Below are 26,992 nucleotides of genomic sequence, written 5' to 3' on the forward strand. Positions count from 1 at the left end.
TAAAGCCTCCACCTTTTAATACTGTTACGTTGGCAATTGAGTTTCCAAAACGTGGACTTTCCCGAGACACATTCAACCCGTAGCACCACCAGTTATGTTCCACGTAGAAAAAATATTTTGCCAGTTAAACTATGACAGCCAGTCCCACCACTTCAGAGATGCTAACATGTGATGTCATAGGTGTCTCATTTGATGAAAAACAGTAACTCCCTAGCTGATGGCTTAGATCCCTCCCTCCTCTGGGTGTGAATGGTTAGAATATCTCCATCTCACCAGCTCACATATGTGAAGGTACCAAAGGAAGGAAGAACAGAGGCTGGGCCCACCTCTCCCTCCTCCAAAAGATAAACATTGACAGCGCTTGCTGGTTGGCTCAAGGAGCACAGTATCCGCTCCGCTGCTCTAGTATTCCTTAGCCTGGTACTGGGCCTCTCCCATGCTCTTTCTTTATTTTAGTGTTAAACACACACACACACACAAAATGAGATTCTATTTCCCAGCCAGCAGATTGGCAAAAATTTGGGAGCTGACAGTACCAGGTGTTGGCGCGTGAGTGCCGGTGGCCTGCTGGGGAGAGCGCAAGGCAGGGTAGTCGATTTGGAAACAGTTTGGCCTGATCTAGTCACACTGAGGATGCGTCTTCCTGCCTGTGTGGGCTAGGACACGTGTGCAGACATATTTACAGAAGCAGCATTTGCAGTTGTCTCCAGCTGGAAACAACCCAGATGGCTCTCAGAAGTAGACTGCTTTCAAGAATTGTATAGTTATAGAAGAGCAATGAAAATAAATAAAATCGGCTCCCAGTCACATGAATGAACCTCACAACCATGATGTTGATAGCCCCTCCCTACAATAACATGCAATATGATTCCATTCATTTGAGGCTCGAAACATGGAAAAAGGCCGGGTGCGGTGGTTCATGCCTATAATTCTAGCACTTTGGGAGGCTGAGGTGGGAGGATTGCTTGAGGCCAGGTGTTCAAGACAAGCCTGAACAGGGGTGAGACCCTGTCTCTACAAACAATAGAAAAATTAACTGGGTGTGGTGGTGCACGCCTGTAGTCCCAGCTACTCGGGAGGCTGAGGCAGGAGGATCACTTGAGCCCAGAACTTTGAGGTTGCAGTGAGCTATGATGGATGATGCCACTGTGGTGACAGAGTCAGTCCCTGTATCAAAAAAAAAAAAAAAAAAAGAAACCTGGAAAAATAAGCTATATTTTTTATGGATGTATACCTAGGTCTAAAATTAAGAAAAGGCAAGGAGTGATTATCATCATCATAATTTATTCCACAGCCATCTTTGCGGACACAGCTTTTCTTCCTCCCTTGATTTCTGTAAGTTCCTAGAGCCAAGCTGGGGTTCTGGTGCCCTGAGGGTGAGGTACAGCCCACTGTTCTTGCTGCTACAGGGACTGTAAAGAAATTGCTTCTCTCTAGTAATTTGCCATCTTGCAGGAGAGGAAGGACAAGTGGCTAAGATTGCTGGCATTGTGTCAGCAGACATTTAGGAAGCATCTTTGCATCAGATACTCCATGCCTGTGCTTCATTTGTTTCCCCAATTTTTATTGTCTACTGTGTGCCAAGTATTGTGCTAGATTCTGGGGAAAGACAGACACGGTCTCTGTCCTTGTTTGCTGGGAAAACCTGGTGTTCAGCAAGTAATCAATCAGGACTTATAACTGCAGAGAAGTACAGGGTGCGGGTGGGTGCTTTGGGGCTGTACGAGGGAGAGCGTGTGTGGGCCCAGTCTGACAGGTCAGGAGAGATTTGCCAGGGCAGCTTTCAAGCTGGAAAAGGAGTTTGCTAAGTGGAAAAGGGATGGCATTCTAGGCAGAGGGAGTAGCATTTTGCAGAGCCCGCGTGGGGAAGGGCATGGCATTTTGTTTGAGGCATGGAGAGGGATTCCATTTGGCGGTGGAGTTGAGGTTGAGTTTGTGGTGGGGAGTGGCAGATGAGCCTGGAGACAAGGGCGGGGCTGTGGCTCTCTGAGGCCTCACAGAGGAGGGAAGGAGTTTTGACTTTATTCCTGGAGCACCAGAAAGCCACTGAGGGGCTTCACAGGGGCGGTTACGTGCAAACTGGCATCTTGACACGGGAGCAAGTGTGTCTGAGGGACAGAAGGGAGGCCAGAATGGCTGCAGCATGGAGGACCAGAGAGAGGTTTAGGTAAAGCAGGAAACCCTTGAAGGTTTGATAATCCCCACGGTTGGATCTGATTTCAGCTTTTAAAGGATTCCTCGATTATGTCACTAGATGTGATCTCTGGTAGGGTAGGGACTTCGCCATTTTTGTTCCCTGCCATAACCTCAGTGCCTGGCACATAGTAGGTGCCTAATAAATGTCTGTTAAGTGTTGAGTGAATTTTAACACGCTGCTGCATAAACCCTCAGTGGCTGCCCAGCGCTGTTAGGATAAAGTGCAAAGTTCTTAACGTGGGCCAGAGTCTTGCATAATCTGTCCCCCCTGTTTCTCCGCCCTCCCTCTGCTCGAGCCCCAGCAGGCTGCCCCCTCACCCTGCATCTGGCCAGTCGTCAGTGCCTCAGATGCACCACTACCCTGGCTCTCCACGGTCGCCTCACTCTCCACATCAGTCCCTAGGGGGGAGGGAAAGTTCATTTTCCAGGCGCCAAGTGCAGTGCTGTGGGCGGAAGGAGCTGACCTGGGAGGTGCCCCTCACCCTGCCTTGCTGCCAGCCGGCTCTGCCCTCTCTTTCCTGGGCTATGAATCAGGGGCTTTGGCTAGTGCCACAGTCCTGGTAAGACATTAGAGTCACTTGGGGAGTTTGGTTTTTTAAATACCAAACCTCGGCCACCTTCAGAGATTCAGATTCAGCTGGTCTAGGTATGTTTTGAAGCCTCCCCTGGTGGTTCTTATGTGTAGTCAGGATTCCCAGCGGTTCCTTCTTATACCCTCTGGTGCAAATCACCCAAGGACACCTAGGGATGTTTTGGGCCAGAGAGAGCTTTGTTGGTGATTCAGTGTCAGACTAATATCCAGGCACAGCGCAGAGAACTTCCGACTCCCGCGGTGGGTCAGCCGCAGGACAGAGGCACTTCATAGCCTTTCTTGTCTGCGTCCCAGCTGGCTGCTGCCCCCTGCCCCTCTCTGAGCCCTGTGGGGATGTCCACTGTCCCGAGCATGTCAGGGGTCTGGCCCTGGCGGTTTCCGTGGCCTTCTGTGCTTCAGGGCACCACTGGTGCTTGGCCCTGTGGGGAAAGTAGCCCACGTGCGACCACAGGAATGCCCCGTCCGTGGTCACGGGGGCCTCCTGGGACAGCCTGGTGCCCAGCCCACAGCCACAACCAGCGTTGTAAAATTTGGGAGTTCCAGGCCTTTGGCCTGGTCAGCAAGAGTGCGCCCCGTCCTCTAGTGTGCCCTTCCGGATCACTTGCTTTTTGCCCTGAGTTCTGTCCTCTCCAGGTTTGTTAGGAGTGCCTCGTGGAAATTTACTTCTAGGGGAATTTGCTTATTTCAGATGAAGGAATGGAGCTTAATCTGGGCCAGGAGCCCTTGCGTGGGTTCCCACAGGGAGTGGAGCCCTAGGCTAAGTGCCTGGGATTGCTGGAAGAAGGGGCTCTTGTTTGGAGGCCCCAGCATGTGCCTGGGAAGCAGCCTGGGGCACTCGAGAGAGCCCTGCACTGGTAGCCTGGAGGCCTGGCTGCAAGCCCAGGCCCCTGCACTGGCTCCACTGGGGCCCGGGGTCCCCATCTGGGCTTCAGTGTCTTCCTTGGGCACCTTTGCGGGTGGCATCCCGGAGCCTGAGGCAGCAGGAGGCCAGCGCTGGATGCAGTAGAAGTGCTAGAGGGGGGACGGCAGAAGCTACACATGTGGAAGAGAATTTAGCGCCCTGGGAGCAGAAGCTGGTGGCCCTTAAGCAGGGACACAGGTGTGGTCCTCTCCCTCCGAATTGGGCCAGGGCAGGGCAGAGGTGAGGTGTGCGAGTGTCTCCGGGGTGTGGATGTTCACTGCGGCGCTTCAGCTAGTTTTTGCAGCTCACAGTGATTATTCTCAGGGCAAAGAGTTGTGCACATGTCCACATCCTGAAGTTACATGGTGTCACCTTGGCCAGTCCGTTGACATATGCAGATTAGGTCTTTATGAGATCCAGAGACTTACAGGGGAGGGGTGGATTTTGGGGAGAGGGGAGCCTCTTAGAGAAAGGGAGGAGGTGTGTCCAGTACTGTCTGCGAGGAGGGCACCGGGACGTCGTAGGGCTTGTCGTTTGGAGCATCTTCCCGGTTCTGGAGACGCGCAGCTAGCTTCTGGTTTACTGAAGAGACAGAAGAACTGACCCCCGCCCCCAGCAGGGGCGTGTGACCTCTGGTGCAGGGCAGCTCACGAAGTGACCTCCGGCCTCAGGATTCTCATCTGGGTAAAGGGAATGGGGCTGTGCCGTGACATCTCTAAGATTTTGTCTGGCTCTGACTCCTTACGGTTCCTGTGTGCCCAGGAGCCAGGCATGGAGAGGAGAGTAACGGTTTTGTCCCTCACCGTAGAAAACTATCGAGATAATCAGAGAACACGGTGAAGCATACATGACAGGAAGGACAGAGTCGTGGGGGGATGTGGTACATTGAAGGAGAGACTTTGGAGAGGGTGAGTTTTGCATCGGATCTGGCAGAATTGCGCATGGGGAGAGGGAGCAGTGCCCTGTCTGCCCACGGCTCGTGCTCAACCTCACTTCCCGCAGATCTGAAATCTGGAGATCCTCCTTCCATCACGGAAAAGAAAGCTGCTGTCCAGCGGGGGTGCCTGGTCCCCCCAGTGTTAACGTCTGTCACAGCTGAGGCCAGGGTGCTTTCGGCCGGAATCAGCAGAGTACATGTCCCTTTTCTTTCGTCAGCACTACTCAGGTGACAAAGCCCTTCCATGTAGGTGACCTCATCTGAGCTTCCTGACAAAGGAGCTGGTGTTAGACCCCGTTGCACAGCGTGTTTGGGTAGGGAGGGAGCGTACTGGGTTGGGCAGAGGCCTTGGCACCGGACCCTGCTTCCTAGCCATGTGCCCCCGGCAAGCTGCGTCACCCCGCTGAGCCTCAGTTTCCTCAGAAGAGTGTCCTCAGCATGATGTATCATAAGCTGTGAAATGCAGATATGGCGAGTCCTACATAAATGCCATTGCCAAGAAGGTGTTAGTCACCTGGTTCCAGAGCCCTAACTTGAAGCTGAGTGTTCAGCCCTTGGACTTACACCTCGGCTCTTACGTGCATTCGGTAATTCCACAGTAAACCATCGTCCAGTGTGTTATACGTGCTATGATATGTTAAGATGGAGTCCGTATACCCAAGCGATGGACTGAATATAGAGGTTATGGACCAGAGCCAGAAAGTCAACCACGAAAGACTGATTGAAATTTAGTGAGTCTTTATTGGCTGGCCAGCGGCACGCTCTCCGGCAGGGAATCCCACCGAGCTCGGAGTGCGGCCCTGAGCACGGGTTTTGTGACAACTTATATACCCTTCACCATTGCACCATATGGAACGTTAAACATATACACCTTGGGACATCTTAGGCAACAATTTCCAATTTTAAGGTTATGAGATCATCCAAAGACCCTCCGGTCCTATCTGATTAACTGTTTTAAACAGTTGAGTAAAAAGCAAGCAGGTTTACAGAAGCAGATAGCATCAGTTAGAACAAAGTACAGTTTCCTACAACCTAAATAAGAATTGTAAAGTTTAACTTCATATAGCTGGGCAGTATTTGTTAAATCGACTCCCCCTTCCCTTGGACCTAGGACCTGCCTTAGGTCACTTTGATTATGCACCCATTGTATTATGCTAGCAGATAATCATCAACACAGTCAATAATCACGAGACCTTCTTTCTTTTCTCTGCATCTGGGGTGGACTCTGGCCTTTTGCCTAACTGGAGAGACCAGAATTTACATCTGCTTATCACAGTGGTATTTTGTTTCATTTGTCAAATTAAAGCAGACTCTCAAAAACAAATGGTTCTATATGGTTAACATTGACTTCAATTCCTCTAAATCCATTCATTTGTTCAACAAATGTGTATTGAGCTTCTTTCTACAAGGTGTCAAGCACGGTGATCTCTATCTCAGGGATTTAACCATGTTTGATGGTTACAGACCCTTGTAAGAATGTGATAGAAAACTCTAAGCCCTCTCCCCAGAAAACTGTTCTTTTTATTTTGCTTTGATGAACCATTTCAAATGACGCTGTAGTCACGAAGCTCTAAATACTATGGCATCTATTGCCTAAATGTACAGACATTCTCACATATAACCTCAATAAATACCATTAATAAAATAATTTCTTAATATCTAATACTCAATCCATTTTCAAATTTCCCCTAATAGTCCCAAGACTATTTTTATAGCCTTTTTTTAAAAACTAGAATCTAATCACAGTTCACACATTGCATTTGGTTATTATTTCTCTTTAGTCTTCTGAAATCAAGAACAAGTTTTTTATGACATGGACTTTTTAAAAGACCAGGTGAGTTATCTTGTGGAATGTTCCACATTCTGGACTTAATCTGATTGTTTCCTCATGGTGTGATTTAACTCCTCTATCAGCAGTTTCCAGTTGTAACATACTGCAAAGTGTTCATTTATCTTCGTATTTTCTGTAAACTGGAAACTAAATCTAAAGGCTTCACTAGATTTATTCAGGTCAAACATTTTTGGCATGAAAGCTTCATAGGTAATGCTGTGTGATTCATATGGTGCCACGTCGCTCTTCTGTTAGTATCGCTAGGTTTGGTCACTTGGTTGAGGTGACCGCTAGATCTCGCCCTCGTCAAGGTATGTTAGGAAGTAATCCACTGGGTGGTACTTTGGCACCACGGGAACTATCCTGTCTCCCAGAACCTTTTACTTAATGGTTTTAGCATCATGTGTTGATGATCCTTGTGCTATTATAATGGCAGTTGCAAAATGATTTTCTGATTCTGTTACCCCTCTACTTATTGGCTAATGTTCTTCTGTAATCCCCTTGGCAGTTTTATTTATCTAGTTCATATACAGTATTTTTATACAGTGTCAGCAGGTTTAGAGACCACTGAAGCCCAGCATGGAGCCTGGCTGATGTCAGCTCCAAGTGACGACGGAGTCATATTTTGTGTGGAAGGGGAGCTGTGGCCAAGCTCTTCTCAGTCCTTTCATTCTTCCAGTAAATTGCCAAATGCATCCCTATCCCCAAAGATAACACATGCTGTCCCCCAACAAAAAAACAACCTCAGCTTTTAAACTTCCAGGCCATCCAACAAAGTGGCGTGGTAGAGCACTGGGCCTGCTTTTTCCTCAACAGTAGAGCCAGGGAGTTGGGCCAAGCAGTTCATTCCCGGCATTTCTCCCAGCCTTACTAACATCCTAGGAACTTGGTACATTGCCTTCATGTAACAGTCAATTCCTGATCCTTTTATATGAGCTTTGAACGTACGTGTTTTTCACCTCGTTACAGCTCTAAAAGTCACACATCTCGATCCATTAGTGCTTCCAGTTGGGACTTAGGATCAGCAGTTTAATAATCCCTAAATCTGTGCATTCCTTTGACTTTGTAAAGCATTAGATCATCAAGGAGTACACATTATATTCCTGTTTTGTTTACTTTTGGGTCTTAGAGACTGGGGTTTTTATTTCTGTCCCATTAATGTCACCACCGACAAAGGCCACTGAGCCCTGTTGTGACAGACTTCCACGGCACGTAATCATTCGTGCATCGATTTGCTGTGGCTCCAGGGGCTTCCTTCCAGCCTCTGCGCCCTGCCGGCTGTCCTCCCAGGGTACTCCGGCTGCTTCCGGGTCTGTGGCAGAGCACGTCCCCAGGCCCTGCCCTGTGAGCATCTCACACTGTGTGGCACCTGTGTCGTGTGGCTGCTCCTGCTCACTCCCTCCCTTGCTGTCACTTTGAATGTGAACTCTCTTTGTGATTCAAGCACTCACTGGATTTGGGAATGAAACGTTCTGGGGTCTTCTAGACTCCTCCTGTGTACCAGGCTTAGTACTTTCAACATAATTCTTTCACAGGACCTGCTTAGAAACCCTTGAAGATGGATAAACTGAGGCTCAGTACTTGAATGACTCCTGTTGTCACAGTCGGGGGCAGGAGGCTGGTCACCTCAGACAGGAGCTGGGCCAGGACTGCAAAGGTAGACAGGAGCAGAGCCCTCTCTACGCGGGCTCTGTGCTCCCTCACGGCAGCCACGGCCCCCTGTGTCCCCAGATGGTCCCCTCGTGAGCTCAGCTCGAGGGGGAGTCGCAGCTGAGAACGAGTCCACGGTGGCCAAGCTGTGCCCCTCTGGGGGTGAGTGTAGATGGAGTCCAGCCTGCAGGGGAAGTAAACCAAACCAGAGCTACAAAGCAGCCCAGGGAAACCCTCAAAGGGGATGGATTTATCATGACAGCCTTCTAGCAGGTGGTGATCGATGGTCCTATCACCGCTGGCCCGTCAGAGGGGTGCCCCAGCGGAAGGCAGGAAGGGGTGTCGAGAGGGGACCGCTTTCCCGACAGCAAGGTGTGCGCGGGTGACAGTCTCGCTCTTCACTCTGCCGAGCTGCTCTCTCCCAGCTTGGCCCTGCAAACGGGGGGTTGGCCGAGATGGGCAAGGTCCCTTTCACTCTGACAGTGTGAGCCTTGTGGGAGCTGGCGGTGTCTGGGGCTGGTGGCCCTGTGCAGGCCGCCACCTCTGCCCTTTTGCTGTCCCTGCTCTTGACTCCGTGTCTGGTCTCCGAGGAGAAGAGGCCCCACCGGTGAACGGAGAACCCTGTCAGCTAAGGGCACCGCGGCCACGTCAGCCCCACCGCGGAGCCTGGAAGAAGAGGTGACCTGCTCCATCTGCCTCGATACCTGCGGGACCCTGTGACCATCGACCGTGGCCGCGTCTTCTGCCGCAGCTGCACCGCCGAGGTCCCCAGCTCAGGGGGTCGCCCGCGTGCCCGCTCGGTAAGAAGCCTTTTGCGAAGGGGAGCACCCGACCTGCGCGGCAGCCGGCCAGCCCGGGCGGAACCTCGGGCGCCGAAGGCGGACAAGGGCCGGCAGCGGGAGCGGTGGCGCGGGCGGCGGGACGCTGCTGCGGGACGTGGCGCGAGTGCGGGCGCACAGGCCCCGCGGCCGCTCCTGGGGGCCGCCCCGCCCCGCCGGCCCTGCCGCCCCCGCACGCTGCGCTGCCGCCCTCCTGAGACCCCGAGTCCGGCCTTCTGCCCCAGCCCACAGCATCCACCTGTCCCCGCCGCTTCTCTTCCCGCAGGAAAAGTCCCGAACCACCCGAGTACCCTGAGGAGGGACAGAGAAAATCCAGCGCTTCCAGGCCAAGGCAGACGCTGACGTCGGCTGCTCGGGGCAGCCAGGCTGCTGGGAGGCCGGGGAGCCCGGGTGAGAGGACCTGCGGGGAGGGTCCCCGGGGACCGCTCACGGGGAGGAGGGGCGTCGGGCTGGCAGTGGGGACCTGACTTTTAGCCCAGGCTCTGTGCGTCTGAGCTGCGTGGCCTTGGGCCTGTTTCTCGTCTGAGAGGTGAGTGGGTCGCCTGGATGTCAGCCGGGGTCCCTTCCCTTCTCTGGGACTGTCACCTCAGCTCCAGGGTCCATGTCTGGCAGCTGCTTGTCTTCTGCCAGGTGGCTGAGGAGGGCTGGCTTCATTCTTCTTTCAAAGACGGGGAGAAGGACAGAATTTGCTGAGGGCGGAGGGAAGCCGGAGGGTTTGGCAAGAGGGAGCTGGCTCCAGGGTGAGAACTGAGGGGCCGAGGCGGCCTGACCAGCTCTGGTGGCACCGTGCTGGGGAGACGGGCCGGCCGCGGTCGCCAGCGCAGTCCGGCCCGCGTGTCGCGGGCTCTGCCCCCGTGGACTCACCAACCACAGAGTGGAGATACTCAGAAAAAGGAAAAGCGTCTCTACGGAACATGTACAGACTTTCTTGTCATTTTTCTCTAAACAGGACAGTGTAACAAGTGACTGCACAGCGTGTTCATTGTACGGGGTGTCATGGGTAATCCAGACGGAGGCTGTGCGCACACTGTGCCCTTTTGTATCAGGGACTTGAGCACCTTCAGATTCTGGTATCCTCGGGGGAGGGGGGTCTGGAGCCGATCGCCCACTGGTGCGAGGGACGCAGTGGTGATGATGGGGGAGGGCAAGGCGCTGCAGCCGGCCGCGGAGCTCACGCAGGTGAGAGACCCTGGCAGGGTACCGGCCGTGTCACTCACTGTAGGACCTTGGGAGGTCACTGTCCCTTGAGGCTTCAGTTTTCTCCTCTGAAATATGGGGGTGATAATCTTCAACCTTCCCATTTATTTCAAAAATTGCATGAGCATAAAATGAAATAATTGGCATGATGTCACTTCAAAAAATAAATTTTCTACAAAAATATGCTTAAAATATTACATTTAAAAGCCTAAAAACGGAAGGGAAAGTTACTAATATTACTGTCTTCCATTCGCATCACTGCCATCTAGCAAGTCAGTGAGGGACACTTGTCCCGTGAAGCTTTTTATGGTGTCGTGCTTGGGGTGGCGGGGGAGGGCCGACTGGCGGCTCCTCTGAGATACCCGGAGGGTCTGGAGATGGGCGCTGGGGAAGGGGACAGGGTGGCGAGGTTCTGTCCGGGACCGTGCGGTCGCCCACAGAGAGCAGGATGGAGAGCAGGCGCGAGGCCCGGGTGCCTCCAGGAGGAGAAAGGGAGCGGCTGGCAGAGGGTTGGCGCAGAGCAGGCTGGCAGGATGCGATCCCATCGCACCTCCTCCCCGGGGACCTCTCAGCGCACTGCCCCGAGCAGGGCTGGCAGCCTCGCAGGGGCAGAGGGCTGCTCTGCTCTTACCGCCCCCATGGCCAGCGGGGCCACCCGAGGGTCCTCCCCCACTTGGCAGGACCACCCAGGGTCTCTAGGAAAATGGGCCCCAGGCCTGCATGGGCCACACTGACGGTGAGGAGGGGACGGATGGCAGGTTCCCCCAGTACGTGTGCCATTGCGGACCGCATAGCCAGGTGGCCTCTGCCTGCTCTCGCGTCCTGGATTCAGGGGCACAGAATGGGGACCGGCGGGGATTTTAGACTCTTCCAGTCCAGCCCCTACTGATGGAGTCATGGGGTCCAGAGAGCTGAAGGGGTTTGTTCCAGGCCACGGGCAGGTCAGGAATTGGGTTAAAGCTCGACCCCCGTGTCCCAGCTCTTAGCCTCTGTGCTCTTTGCGTTTCCTCATTTTGTCCAGAATGTGTGTCCAGCGTCTCCTCCCCTCCGATGCCATGCTTCCTCACGCTTCTCTGCTCTCCCGTCCCCCCTTCCCTCCTTCCTTCTCCCTCCTTCACCCTTCCTCCCCTCCTTCCTCCCTCTTCCTCCCCTCCTTCCTCTCATCCTACTCTCTTCCCCTCCTTCCCCCCTTCCTCCCCTCCTTCCCCTTCAGGGTGCACGTCCTTCCTTTCCCCAGGCACCACCGTGTGGGGATGTGCAGTTGTGCTGGAGGCTTAGGATGCTGCTGGGGGCTGCAGTCCATTGGGTCTGCCTGGACGGTGCCTTTTCCTAATCCATCGGAGCAGTTGTCCCCAAAGCAGAGGCTCTGCCTTCAGTGACTCAGCGCTCAGATTGAGGCTGTCCCTGTGGGGAGCTTCAGTAAGGTCAAGGGAAGGGAGAGAAAAATGGGTGTCTGCTTAAAACTAGTGCAGGAAACGTTGCTACTGGTGGGGTTTTTTGTTTTTGGGTTTTTTTTCCTCTTATTTTTAATTGACACTGTAATAATTGTACATATTTATGGGATACAGAGTGATAATATGTATATAATGAATACTGATCAAGTCCAAGTACTAATAATTATCATATCACCTCAAACATTTTAGCATTTCTTTGTGTTGTGAACATTCAAAATCCTCTCTTCTAGCTTTTTTTGTTGTTGTGTGGTCTTTTTGTTTGTTTGTTTTGTATTTGTGAGACAGGGTCTTGCTCTGTCACCCAGGCTGGAGTACAGTGGTGTGATCATAGCTCACTGCAGCCTCCAACTCCTGGGCTCAAGTGATCCTCCAGCCTCAGCCTCCCAAGTAGCTGGCACTACAGGGGCTGCCACCACAGCCGGCTAATTTTTCTTATTTTTTTGTAGAGACAGCGTCTGGCTGTGTTGCCCAGGCTGGTCTTGAGCTCCAGGCCTTAAGCAATCCTCCCTCCTGGACCTCCTGCCGCCTCCCATTTCACCCACTCACCGCTCTTTCCTGGCCAGACCTTCCTCATCCTTACGTCCTTGTACAAATGTCTCCCAGATGGGTTGGCCCTGTCGTCCCCAACCTTGGGTGGCTTCTGTCACTGTGATGATTTTATTTTCTTGTTTCATCCAGTGCCCCCACTGCAGTGCCGGCCCCACACGGAAGGGGCCGCCGCCAGCGCAGTGCCGGGCACGGCGGATTCCAGTCGTGCCTGGTCCTCACTGACGCTTGTGCTTTCTTCCCTCGCAGCAGGACTCCAGGGACTCCCGCAACAGGTGAGAGCGCTTCGTCCCCACAGTGCCCCTCGTCCCGTGTTTCCTCCCTCTTCCTCACCGGCTCCCCTGGATCAATGGGGAGCGACACGGCGCCAGAGGGGCTGCATCCTGCGGTCATCCTGCCGCCTTTCTGGGCAGGACGAGCACGTGCTCGAGAACTGGGGACTTGCTCTGACCCTGAGCACGTCCTCCGTGGCCCCTCGGCCACCGTCCCTGGTTGAGGTGGACAGTGGGGAGGCTGAAAGTGGGGCCGAGTAGGCAGCGCGCTCGGGCCGTGGCGTCGCCGATGTCCTAAGCCCGTCTCAGCCGGTGTCTTCTGGCCCCTGTTTTTCTGTCCCTTGTCTGGGAATAATCATACTTTTCCCGCCCACTTCAAAATTGTCCTGAGGATTGAGAGATGAATGTGCAGAACAGCAAGAAGAGCTAAGGAACAGGCCGTGATGTCTGTCACCGTCTTAGGTACCCACGGAAGAAGCTCTGGATTGGGAAAGCCATCGCGGGTGGTTAAGAAAAGGACGGGAGGATTCTCAGAGAAGCTCCTGTCTCTGCAGGTGGCCTGCGGGCATTGCAGGGGAAGGGCTGGGGAGAGCGTGCAGGTGGGAGTCACAGTGGGGCCACCGTGCAGAGAGGGGGTCCTGGCTGTCATATTCTCCAGCCTCACTCTTCCGAGGGTCTCCTGCTTGTCGTCGTGGGGACGAGCCCTAAACGCACCCACGGATTTCCTGGGCTTGAGGGTCATTGCTGTCCTTTGCTCTCCTCAGGGAAGCTGCTGAGAGACTGGAGTATGAGACAGGTGAGCGTCCAGGGGGTGTTCCCACAAGCAGGTCACAGGTAGAGAACTCCCCGCCCTGACGGCTCCCTTGGCCCCGGAGCCCTTCTTGCCACAGGAAGCGTTTTCTAGCTGCGAACCAGAAGCTCCCTCGCTCCTGGCACTTTCTGACCCTGCAACAGAGACCTCCGCTTGCTATTCCGACCCTCCTCTGCCCGCTTTGGCTATTCTGTCCTCACGGCTCCCTTCCCTGTAACCGAGCTTGCTCTGCCTGCCCGGCCTCACGGCCCCTGCGTTCTGAGCACACGGAGCGGCAGCCTCAGGCCAGAGGCCGCCTCGGCCTCGGCCCCGCTGCCCTGCTGCCTCCCAGCCCTGCAGGCAGGTCGCTCTGCGCACCGGCGAGGGCCGCCGTTGGCCTAGGCCGAGACGTGAATGGCGCCCCTGGGACTGTGGAGGCCGGCGCCCCCAGCCCTCTCCTACACGCGCCGCCCCGAGGACCGTGGCGTGGGCCGGGCCCGCGAGCGTCCGCCCCGTTCACAGGACGGAATCTTGCAGCCGAGCTCCGGGTCAGCCGCGGCGGACCCGGGTGGCTGTGGCCCCCGCGTTAATGCCGGGGCTGTGAGCGAATGCCCCGCGTCTCACGAGCCGGGTATTCTAATCGCACAGACTCCTCTGGGATGGTGGGAGGGTGACCCTCACGCATGCTCAGGACTGTGCGAATCTCCTTACAGAGCAGCCTGGCAGTGTCGAAACTGAAACTGAACAGTTTGCAGAGACCCGAGGGCTGGGTTACAACAGACAGTGCTTTGCAAGAACGTGTGCAACTCATTTATCCACAGGCCACGTCTGTCCCCGTTCTCGCGCGGGCGCCCGCCCGTGGAGTCACCTGTGCCACCGCAGACCAGGAGCCCGCGGAGCGGCGCCTTCTGCCGCGGGCCGCTGCTCAGGTGCTGGACCGAATGTGGCGTTGAAGATGAAGCTGCCAGAGGGATGAGGTTACTCACAAAGAGTTTCATGCGTTTGTAGTCTTTCTGGAGAGAGCTTCGTCTTAACCTGGAGATCTGGGCAACAAATGGGCGGGTTACAAGAGCAGATGTTCTCCAGGCTGGTCTTCGGTAGTTGCTGAATATCCTCTTTTCTTTTTTTTCATTTTTTGAGACAGAGTCTCACTCTGTTGCCCAGGCTAGAGTGCCGTGGCGTCGGCCTAGCTCACAGCAACCTCAAACTCCTGACCTCAAGCGATCCTCCTGCCTCAGCCTCCCGAGTAGCTGGGACTACAGGCATGTGCCACCATGCCCGGCTAATTTTTTCTATTTTAGTTGCCCAGCTAATTTCTTTCTATTTTTAGTAGAGACAGTGTCTCGCTCTTGCTCAGGCTGGTCTTGAACTCCTGAGCTCAAGCTATCCACCCGCCTCGGCCTCCCAGAGTGCTAGGATCACAGGCGTGAGCCACCGTGCCCGACTGAATATCCTCTTTTCTAATCCTATGGCTGATAACTTGATTCGTGCAGTAAATTTACTGAAGTTGACAGGGTTTTCGGGAGATGCCTGGAGGGAAAAAGGAAAGACTGACACGGAAGAAATTGTTCAGAGAATTGAAAATGTTGTCCTAGATGCAGACTGCAGCAGAGATGCAAAACAGAAACTCTGGAAGCTTGTAGAACTCCGGCTGAGTAACTGGGGCAGAGTCCATGCAACTTCAACGTACAGAGAAGCAGCACCTGAAGACGATCCTAACTACTTTACGCGTGAACCAACGTCACACATCTGATGGTGCCCTTCACTGTGGCCAGTCCCGATGACCAAGAGGAACATCAGGGATTACTTGAAAGAGAGGACTGCCCTCCAGATTATGAAGAAGATGGAACAGATTTATCGGGGGCTGATGATCCATGATATTGTTGATGGGTGGACCCAGAGGTAGAAGCAGCTTATGAGAAGTTTCGTTTGGAATCAGAACATAAGCGAGAACAGTAAAGTTAAATTTCAGCATCGTTTTATAAAGCAGTTTCGGTACAGTGATTTAACAGAGCCTGGGAAAGCAAGAAAATGTGTCACCCTTAACACTGAATTCCAGGTGTCAAGTTATGTTACTAATGTATGCAACTTTAATTTTGTTTGACACTATCTATCAGAATAAACGTTATTCCTTATAACTTTTTCCCCTGTCCCTGCAGTGAGTGTCGCCCTGGACCCGCAGTCGGCCGTGGGTGCCTGCGGCTGTCAGGGTCTGCAAGTGCGAGAGCTACAGCCGCCTGTGCCAGGGCCCCTGCTGCGCCCGCCAGTTTGACTGCCAGCCACGTGCCAGGCAGCGAGGGCTTCCCCTGGGCAAGGTCTGCGGGGAAGTGAAAGTGGATAGGATCTGGCGGGAAGCAGAGGAGGAAAAAGAAGCAGTGAAATGCAGGGGTGGAGCCAGAGGTGTGTTTGGTAGTAGCTATCTTGGTGGATTCATCACTGCTGGATGTAGTTTTCCTGGATGTAGAAATGAGAATGAAGAGTTGCAGGAGGAATGGTCTCAACGTAATGGAATATGGCCAACATTCTCCCTGGTGGCAGTGGCAAGAGAGTCAGTGGTGACAAGAGGATTTCTCAACTTCACCCCGAGGAGGGATTCTGGACTTTGCAGCTGTCGTCAGCTGGGGTCTATGTACGTACTAGCTCTGAGCCTTTCCAGATCGTGTCCTACTGTCCAGCGCAGACTGAAGTTGCTTTGGATTACGACGGAGGGAAGGTAACCTTCACCAATGCTAGAACTCAAGAGTTTAACTTATGCTTGCTTAAATCTGAGAAGGGAAACACACACACACACACACAAGAGAAAGAAAAAGACAGAAAGGAGGGAGGGAGGGAGGTAATAAAGAGAGGGAAGGAAGGGAGGGAAGGAAGGAAGAAAAAAAGAAAGAAAGAGTGAGCTAGTGTTTATCAGTGAATTCTCATCTTCCTTCACTGGGAGAATTTTTCCTTTCCTGTGGCTTAATTACATCAGATTTAGACTTATACTGAGACACTGAGAAAAGACCCCACGGGCATAGCCCTGGGTATTTTCATCTGTCTCTTATTCCTCTACATATTTTACAACTGTTTAGCTCAGCTAGGCTGTCCTGCTGGGTTTCTGAATCCCCTTAGGCTGACTGGAGTAGTCAGGAGTCTCTTATTCTCTCTGCTTTGTCTCTAAAATGGAAAGGATAATACTTGATCTGATTTATCTACAGTGGAAGAGGTGAAATGTCTTTAAAGTATTTATTAAAACATGTGTTACTAGTCTTTTGTTTCTATTTTATTTGGTCGTTGTCTTCTGCCCCTGAGACAAAGGCATGGGAAGGAGTGCCTGTGTCATAGGGTTACGATCTCTCCCACTCAGTAATTGATTACAACATCTGTATGGATTTCTCAACGGTGTTTCCTGTTACTTAACTTCTCCTGCCATCCTTCTAAGCATCTGGGAAAATAGTAAATATTTTGGTGCAACTCATGCCTGATCAAGCATTTGAACTTTATACATTCTGGTATTTGAGATATCTACAATGAGAATTGGCTTATTAATTTCTACTATGTTCTCATAATTTTTATAATAAAAGGGGGGAAGGAAAAACAGAAGTTGGGAGGGAGCCATGGGAGGTTTAGCTTATATGAGTTTTGGGGAATTACTGGGTCCTGAAGTCAGTTGTATGTTAGCTGGGTTTTAACATAGTAGAAATAGATATTTAGCTTAAATCAATAGTTTCAGCTACAAACAGCAGAAAGCAAATGTGGCTAATTTTAGCAGCAGGAAAATTTATTAAACAATATTGGGGCCTGCAGAGTGCAAAGGGGGAGGGACACCGGTGTCCACCTGCGTGCAAATTCTGGGGGCACTTCAACGTTGCCAGAAACGGCCTGAGAGGGAGTCAGTGTGGGAGCTGCAGTGGGAGGGGGGAGGAGGTAGAGGAGTCAGCAGAACCTGAGAGGAGACAGGATTTGCAGTAGATAAACAGAACACACCACACATGAATTCGAGCTAGTGGTCCTGGGTTCAAGAGACATGGGGAAATCTGCTCTGAGAGTTTAGTTGTGAAGGAATGTCTTGTTTAAACATGTGACCAAACAGCACAAGATTTTTACATCCTGCATCTACATCCATCAAACAAGCAAGTGGAAGTAGACTGCCATCACTCTATGCTCAACCCCTCAATACAGCAGGAATAAGGCCATTTACAATCCGATGTTTTCATATGACACAAAGCCAAGGGTTTTAACTTACGTATTCTTTTAAACATCTCAGTCCATGTTTAACAACTTGCAGGACCCAAAGGAACAGAATTTAAGGGGAGAGGATGTAGATGTTCCAATGATTTTGGTTAGAAATAAATGCGAAACAAAATATGATGAGTTACAAAACAGGGTCAGAATTTAGCAAGACAGTGGTGAAACTCTTCCTCTTTAGAATCTCTTGCAAAGTTAAAGATTAATCAGATCATTAGACACATATATAGAAAAATGCCAGCAGCAAAAGGAGCCTAAGAAATCATATCTGATGCCAGCCCCACAGTTAACAGCAGGAATGAAGATTGTTGCCTATTTCAGAAGTGCCAGTATTAAAAAATAAATCTAAAGACCATTTTTTCCTGTTTTATACATTTTGTGAAGAATTTAGATTTTATATTGGTTTGCATAAAATTCCCGCAGAAAAATTGCTCTGTGTATTTGTTTTTCCAAAGCAGATAACAGAATTTTCTCCTTGGCAATAGGAATTATAGCAGATGTGCAAATAAAAATACTTACCTCTATACATCGTGGTAATAACAATATGTTGTACACTTGAAATGTACAATTAACACATGTTAATAACAATATATTGTACACTTGAAAACTGCTAAAAGAGTAGATTTTAAGTCTTCTCACCACAAAAAGTACATAAGGTAATGCATATGTTAAGTGGCTTGAGTTAGCCATTCTACAATGAATACATATATCAAAACATCATGATGGGCCAGGCGCGGTGGCTCACGCCTGTAATCCTAGCACTCTGGGAGGCGGAGGCGGGTGGATAGTTTGAGCTCAGGAGTTCAAGACCAGCCTGAGCAAGAGCGAGACCCCATCTCTACTAAAAATAGAAAGAAATTATCTGGACAACTAAAAATATATATAGAAAAAATTAGCTGGGCATGGTGGCGCATGCCTGTAGTCCCAGCTACTCAGGAGGCTGAGGCAGAAGGATCACTTGAGCCCAGGATTTCTTGGGCCCAGGAGTTTGAGGTTGCTGTGACGTAGGCTGATGCCACAGCACTCTAGCCTGGACAACAGAGCAAGACTCTGTCTCAAAAAAAAAAAAAAGAAAGAAAAAGAAAAGAAAAGAAAAGAAAAAACATCATGATGTACACCATAAATAGATACAATTTTTACTTGTCAATTAAAAAGTACCCAGCTCTAACATGATTGTCATAAAGGGAATAGATGCATTTCAGTTATTAGTGTGACAAGAATAAAATTTCATATTGACCTTTTTTTATCATGATTCCTACCTGTCACACACTAAAATGTGGAACCATTATATATATTTCCTCTCTTTTTTTTTTGAGACTTTGGAGACAGGGTATTGCTGTTACCCAGGTTAGACTGCAGTGGCATTATCAAAGCTCACTGCAGCCTCAAACTCCTGGGCCCAAGAAATCCTCCTGCCTCAGCCTCCCGAGTAGCTGGGACTACAAGTGTGCACCACCATGCCCAGCTAATTTTTTTTATTTTTTGTAGAGACGGTCTCGCCATTGCCCAGGCTGCTCTTGAACTCCTGGTCTCAAGCAATTCTCCCATCTTAGCCTCTCCCAAAGTGCTAGGATTACAAGCATGAGCCACCACCCCCAGGCTTTTTTTTTTTTTTTTTGAGACAGAGTCTTGCTCTGTTGCTCAGGCCAGAGTGCAGTGGCACAGTCATAGTTCACTGCAGCCTTGCACTCCTGGGCTTAAGATTTCTACACACATATATTTTGTATCAAACTCATTGTAGCAGGTAAATTTTTAGAGTTGTTGAAACCATTTCATGACAAGAAATATCACTCTGCTTTATATTCTAATTAAAATTGTGCATAATGCTTTGGAAAAATGGGCCCTCTATTTAAAAAAAGCCAGAATGAATCCTTTCCATAGCTTTCAAATCTCAAGACTATTCTAAATCTTGTGCTTTATTGTCAAACTAAATTGCAGCTTTTATGGATATTTCAATTTTAGCACATATAAAAATGATAAGGGAGAAATCACAGAATTGGTGGGCCAGGAGCTAGCTTGTTAACCAGATACCGGGAACGGTGTTCACAGTCATGTCACAGAGATGATCCCATGAAGACAGCTGCCTCAGCCGCTTGAGAACACATTGGTGTCGGACACTGACCACTGCTGCCAGAACTCCTGCTGTCTTTGGAAACTGGACGTTGCCCTTGCTGTTGTTGTCAGACTTGTTAGATTATTCACGGGCCCGAGTTCTTCATGTAATTATCTCTGGAATCAAAATCTAGTGTAAGTGCATCTGATTGCCAGAGTATAGGGTGCCTGCACGTGCCTGGCAACAAGGGAGATTGGGACAGTGTATTTTCAGCCTCTGTAATAAATGGTGGTCCTAACTCACCTAGTGAAATAGTCCCAAGTCATGGGAGCAGATGCTCATTGACTAAAAGGAATGATGAAAGTTAAATTATACTCTGCTTCTTTGTCTGCCAAACATCAACATCTACCCTTCTTCCCATAGGTAAACATCCAACAAACAAAAGGAAAAATTCTTCCACCTAGCATCTTGTATACAACCCCAAACATGTTCTCCTTCTCCCTAATGGAAAGAACAAAGTTTCATCAGTTATTGATCTAACTCAAAGGTCAGGATCTTTGGATACAAAGTCTATTTTAGTAGTTCTATTATGGTTTCACACTGAAATTCTTGAATTTATTATGTATTGGCACATATATTATATATAGTATACGCTATGGTTTGGATGTTTGTCTCCTCCAAACCTCATGTTGCAATTTGATCCCCAGTGTGACAATGTTGGAGGTGGGCATGGTGGGAGGTGTTTAGATCACAGGAGCAGATCCCTCATGAACAGATTCCTGCCCTCTCTCAAGGGTGAGACATAGCTGTAAGTTCCTCCCAGAGATGGCTGTTAAAAGGAGGCTGGCACCTCCCTCCTTGCTTCTCCTCTCTCCCTGTGATCCCTGTGTGTGCGTCCTGGCTCCCTTCACCATTCCACCATGGGTTAAAGCAGCCTGAGGCCCACACCAGGTGCAGGTGCCCATTCTAGATTTTCCAGCCACCAGCCACCAGAACTGTGAGTCAAATAAGCCTTTTCTTTATAGATTACCCAGTCTCAGGTATTCTGCTATAATAGCAACATGAGGTAAGACAGTCTACATGACATAAAGTTAACCCCTATCAACATACTCTAAATAAAATAGTAGAAAAGATAAAGAAGAAAGGAGGAAATCAGTTTTAAGAAAACAGATGAACTTATTTCTTTAGGGGCACAGCAGAGATGAAAATATGAATTGATAATGGTATTTTTCAATTTTGCAGTTGCTGAGACTCAATAGGTTTCCCTTTTCACTACACAGTCCTGATTTCTTTGCTTATTCCAAGATCAACTGTTTCTGGATGATAGGCTAAAAGGTAAAAACACTGATTTCCATCAGTATCATTTATTTTTTGATTCAGCAACAGTAAATCCAGAGATGAAGCAAGGTGAATAGGCAATGGAAATCCAGAATGAATGATACATTCCAGTGTGGATAAACACTCATTCCATGGTGGAAGGGATCCAATATAACCAATCTTCCACTAGGGGGTACTAGTCCACATTTGGATATGATAACATAGTTTGGTTTAGGATTCATAATTGCTGGCAAACTGAGTAGTCAGCTATGGTCCAAGCAGGGCCACCTTCACTGAAGGAAAATCCATACATAGTCTCTATGCCACCATGGCTTTTTTTTCCATCCAAAATTGCGATGGCTGAGAAAAAGAAGGACTAACAACTACAGAAGGTCATCTAGACCACCTATTGAGCCTCGTCTTCAGTTTGGGTGTTTTGTTGAACACTTCCTTGGAATACACATATTTCCACATTCTGAGCCCATCCCAAGAATTCAGTGCCTACAAACACCTCCAAAGGTCCTGTGACTAGTCCTCCAGTTTTTATCTTCCATACATGTGGACATCAGCCAAATATCTGGTCACCACCTGTGAATTTCTATAGAATCTTATCATACCAGTCATTGCTCAACTTCCAGGCAAATTGAGCAATGAAATATACCTTTCAAATCTCTGCCCAATGTGACATTTTGATTTCTCTGTTGTTCTTTAACCACAAAAGACAGTGTATCAGTAGAAACCTTACTCCTCCCACCTACTCCCAAATCCCTGGACCCAGAAGATTTCTTGGGAAAGTTTTATAAAACAGGGAAGAAATTATTCCAACCTTTCACAAATTCCTCCAGGAACTAGAGAAAAAACAGACAGTGTTCTCTAGCTCATTTTATAACAAAATGTGTCAAGCACAGTATAAGAGGAAAAGACTGGAAAATTTCCCTCATGAACAAATTCCTAGAAAAATGCTAGCACAACGAATCTTGCAATAAGGATAAAAACACATAGCTATTACCCCAAGATGTAACATTTGAATACCAATTAATGTAATTAATTAAAAGATGTTAGGAGAAAAACACAATCAATTCAATAGATATGGAAAAAAACATTTGATAAGATTCAGCATACCTTCATTAACAAAAAAGATATATTACAAACTAGGAATAGAAAGAAACTTCCTTAAAGTAAAACAGGCTAACAATGTACTTGAATGTAAATATTTAGGTTAAATACACAATATTATATTTTTCTTTGGTATTTGAAATAAATTTATAAATAATTTGAAATTACTTGACTTGATTTTTAAAGAACTCATAACAGTGAAGTCAAATTTGGAGCACAATTAAAGAAACAACAGCAATCCAGGACCTCTGTGCAGCTTCCTCTCCCACAATGCAAGGGGGATGATCCAATTTCTGGAAGAAGGACCACTGTTCTCGGTAGTTTTGTTTTTTTTTTTTTGAGACACAGTCTTGCTCTGTTGCCCGGGCTAGAGTGCCGTGGCGTCAGCCTAGCTCACAGCAACCTCAAACTCCTGGGCTCAAGCGATCCTCCTGCCTCAGCCTCCCAAGTAGCTGGGGCTAAGGGAGCGTGCCACAACGTCCAGCTAATTTTTCTATTTTTTAGTAGAGACGGGGTCTCACTCTTGCTCAGGCTGGTCTTGAACTCCTGACCTCAAGAGATCCTCCCACCTTGGCCTTCCAGAGTGCTAGGATTACAGGCGCCCGGCCTGTTCTCAGTTTTGCCAAAATAGTGGGAATGTGCAATTGGCTGAAAGGAGGGTGGCAGTCTGTAAGGGGCCGTGACTTTATTCAAATGCTCTGCTGAAGCAAAGGCAAGGCACTGTAACAGCACTTCACTGGATGGGTGTTACAGTGCTTGCTTTCTTCACCTTCCATCTCCCTCGTCATTTCTCATCTCCTAATCTACGTGAAAAGAGAAGGAAAGCAGCATTCACTTCATAAACTCATCCTGTTCCTAAGTGTATAGGGAGGGAGTATTCTTATTTTGGCTCAACTTATTCAACTGCATTTAAAATTTATCTCTGTTCTGGTCTTCTATTAATTTTCCATAAATAGATACGACCTTTGATTCTTTTCTATGTGGCATTAAATGAGGTGATTTTTTTTCTTTTCCAGCTCAAGGTCTTGTACCTTCCTTCATTGTATAACTTCCTTCTCTAGATTTCACTGCTCACATATTCCAAAATACACACATAATCTATGACTTGCTTTTTTCACTCAGTGGTATACTTGTTAGAGCTATTCATGTTGATGCATATTGATTTAGCTCCTTTTAACTGCTTAATGTATTGAATGATAAAATATTACCTGTTTTAGTTTCTGTGGTAAAGGAAAATTATAAGCTCCATATTTTTTACAGCCCCATAAACATAACAAGTTAGAAACTGCTGGTCGGAGGTAGCAGTTAATAAAAACCTTGAAAGAGCTATGAAGACACAGGTGTCTGCATTCCCCATGAGACTGCGTGTGGGCCTGTTGTGTTTGTGAGGCAGCCGCTGTACCTTGGTATAGAGATGAGGAATAGTGAAGATTAAAAATATCTCTAATCCTGGCAGAGGGACATGAGTATGTGCTGGGTTCAGAACTACAGCTGAAAGGAACAGAAACAATGAGAAAGACACACCCCTGAGAACCATTACCTTGATTCCAAAATCAGGTAAGGACAGACATCACAAGAAAGAGAGCAACAGACGAATATTTCTCATAAATACAGACACAAAAGTCTACACAAAATGTTAGGAAATCAAATCCAAAATATACATGAAAAGGAACATACATTTCTCCACATTGGGTTTTATTGTATCATAGGAAATCAAGGTTGATTGAACATTTGCAAAACAAAACACTTCAATCTGTCAAATTAATGGTAAGAAGGACAAAAGCCATATGTTCATTACAAGGTATGCAGAAAAAGCATTTGTCAAAATTTAACATCATTTCACGATACAGACTAGGAATAGAGAGGAACTTTCTCAACACGGTTAAGGACATTAATTAAAAGCCTAAAGCTAGCATATTAATGATGAAAGGCTCAACACTTTCTTCCCAGGATCAGCAATAAAGCAGAGATGTCTGTTATAGCCATTTTCACTTAACCTTGTACTGGACGTCCTAACCAGCACAAAAGGCCAGAAAATAAAACCTATAAACAGAAAAGGAGGAAGTAAAACTGTCCTTATTTGCAGGAAGCACAAAACATATATAAAAAATCCTAAGGAACTCCCAAAAGTTATTAGAATTAAAGAATCAATTTAGCAATGCCACAGGATACTCGATTAATACGCCAAAAATTAACTGTATTTCTATATAATAGCAACAATTAGAAAATGATAATTTTTTTTACAGGCCAAAATCTTTATTTTCATCTTAAAACCGTTCAGAGGTTTAGATCGATTAGGATCCATCCTCCCTAAAAACCACTAGTCAAGAAATCCATCTAAGTTCTAGCTGTATTTGGGAAACATAAAACAATTTTTAGTTAGTAACAGCTAACACATAGCACTTTACACGCATTAATTCTTTAAAATCCTAGTCGTGGAAGCCCTTCCCCATCATCCACCAGCTAGCACTCACACTGCCCTCTGGTACCAGTAAAAAGATTAAAACCAAAGAGAAGCAGGAAAGTTTGAAACCCAGGGGTCGGGCTTATTAGCTCACTATTCCTTCCACACCCCAGCAAAGGCAGGACGGAAGGAAGGGAGGGAGGGAGCGAGGGAGGACAGGAAGGAGGGAGGGAGGGGTCTCCAGTCAGGCCCAGGCAGTGGCCACGCAGCCGCTACCACGTGTCCAGGGAACGGGGTGGGGTGGGGAGGTGGGCCCCCTCCCAGCGTGGCCACCGCCCGGGGGCTCCACATCCCCCCCCCAGGGGCCCCGTCCCTCACAGCCCGTCCGTCCCCGGGAACTGCAGCCTCCGCCGTTCTGTCCACCCCCAGCGGCCTCCCCCGGGGCTTGTTTTTGAGGGGAAAGCAGGGCCGTGGAGGAGGTGGCGGGCTCCACACTTGGGCCTGGCCCCACTCCCGGCCCCTCAATAAGCGGCCCCCGACTCTCCGAGCACCGGGGCGTAGCCTCGGTCTCGCTCCGTCCCGTCGCGGAGAAGACGGTCGCCGCCCGGCGCCTCAGCCGTGTGGGACAAAGCGCTGGCCGCCCCACGGCGCCTCGCAGGCCGTGAGATCGGGACTCCGCCGGCCCCACGGGACGACCCAGGAGGCCCCGTGTGAGCAGCGGCCCCGCCTCAGGGTCCCCTGCCCCTCCCGACCAACGCCTCGTGCCCCCTTCCCCTCCGCAGCCCGTCCCTCACCGGCGCCTGTCCCGGAGCCCAGCGGCCGCAGCTGCGCAGTGACTCAGGCGGCCGCGGCTGCGCAGTGAGTGACCCAGGCGGCCGCGGCTGCGCAGTGAGTGACCCAGGCGGCCGCAGCTGCGCAGTGAGTGACTCAGGCGGGGGCGGCGGCGGCGGCGGCGGAGCAGCAGGCGGCACGGCGAGCAGAGGGCGCTAAAAAAGGAGAAAGTGGTCATTTTTTAACTTCCGTTTATAATCATATCAAAATTATGCACCTAAATGCAATCTGGTATCCCGGATTGGATCCTGGAACAGAAAAATGTATTAGTGAAAGAACTGGTGAAATACAAATAAATTCTGTAGTTTAGTCAGTTATAACGGTAATGTCTTAGTTAAGTTATAACGAACATGCAGTGTCGTGTAAGGCACTAACATTAGAGAAAACCGGGTGAAGGGTAAATGAGAACTTCCTGTACTATCTTTGCAACTTCCTGTACATGTAGAATGATTCCAAAAAATAAATTTACCTAAAAGTAACAAATAATACTTAAATAAATTTAATTTAAAAGATGGATGTGTTTTACTCTCAAAACTACAAACTATCATAAAGGGAAATAACAGAAGACATAAAAAATGGAGAGATATACCATGCATATGGATTAGAAAACTCAATATTGTTAAGATGAAAGCCCTCCCCAAATTGATTAATTAGATTTAATGCAATCCAAACAAAATCCTTATAGGTTTATTTTTTAATTGACATGTTGATTTAAAAATTTGTAGGGAGAGGTAAACAACTTTGAAAACAAAAGAACAAAATTGGAAGTCTTAAGATGGGGTGAAAAACAAAAAGAAAGAAAAAATTGAGAGGTACTTGTGAAAGTCACAGCCCAGGGACACAGGTTTACTGAGACTAATCATGGGACTGTAGAACCTTCCCCCTCCCCACATCTTACAACCACATTACTAAAGGCCTATTTGCCAGAGTTCTTTTTATCCAGTACATCATGTCCAATGTCTGCCTTTCAACAAAAAATTACAAGGCATACTAAAAGGCAAAAATAAATAAATACAGTTTGAAGAGATAGAGTAAGCATCAGAACCAGACCCATATGACAGGGATGTTGGAGTTATCAGACGAAATATGAAACAACTATGATTAATATGCTGAGGAGTCCAGTGGAAAATATAGACAGCATACAAAAACAGATGGAAATGTGAGCAGAGAGATGGAAATTCTGAGAGAGAAAATAAGAGAGAAATGGTAGAGATAAAAACTGTATTAATAACAGAAATGAGGAATGCCTTTGATGAGGCCATTAGTAGACTGAACACAGCTGAGGAAAGAATCTCTGAGCCCGTGAATGTGGGAATAGAAACTTCCAAAACCAAAAATCAAAGGGAAAAAAAAGGCTGAAAAAAAAAAAACGGAACAGAATACCAAGAACTGTGGGACAACTACAAAAGGTATAATATGGGTATAATGGCAACACCAGAAAGAAAATGAGACAGAAGAAACATTGTTTGAAGAAACAATGGCCAGTGAGGTGGCTCACACCTGTAATCCTAGTACTCTGGGAGGCTGAGACGGGAGGATCACTTGAGGTCAGGAGTTTGAGAACAGCCTGAGCAAGAGTGAGACCCCATCTCTACTGAAAATAGAAAAAATTAGGTGGGCATGGTGGTGCTTGCTTGTAGTCCCAGCTATCCAGGAGGCTGAGGCAGGAGGACTGCTTGAGCCCAGGAGTTTGAGGTTGCTGTGAGCTAGGCTGACGCCACAGCACTCTAGCCCTGGCAACAGAGTGAGACTCTGTCTCCAAAAAAAAAAAACAGAAATAATGACTGAGAATGTCCCCAAATTAATGACAGACACCAAACCACAGAGCCAGAAAGCCTAGAA

The 26,992-nt window shown here is 48.7% G+C and overlaps 1 long non-coding RNA gene across 1 annotated transcript; it reads right to left on the reverse strand.

Moving 5' to 3' along the window:
• Window positions 1–19,327: 19,327 nt before the first annotated feature.
• On the reverse strand, window positions 19,328–25,199 carry LOC123631682. Its single transcript, XR_006733211.1, has 2 exons — window positions 25,114–25,199; window positions 19,328–19,658 (listed from the first exon to the last, which is right to left on the reverse strand). It is a non-coding gene; the product is annotated as an uncharacterized LOC123631682 (long non-coding RNA).
• Between the last annotated feature and the right edge of the window lie 1,793 nt (window positions 25,200–26,992).

Source organism: Lemur catta, chromosome 2 (assembly GCF_020740605.2).
Source record: "Lemur catta isolate mLemCat1 chromosome 2, mLemCat1.pri, whole genome shotgun sequence".
NCBI classification, from domain to species: Eukaryota; Metazoa; Chordata; class Mammalia; order Primates; family Lemuridae; genus Lemur; species Lemur catta.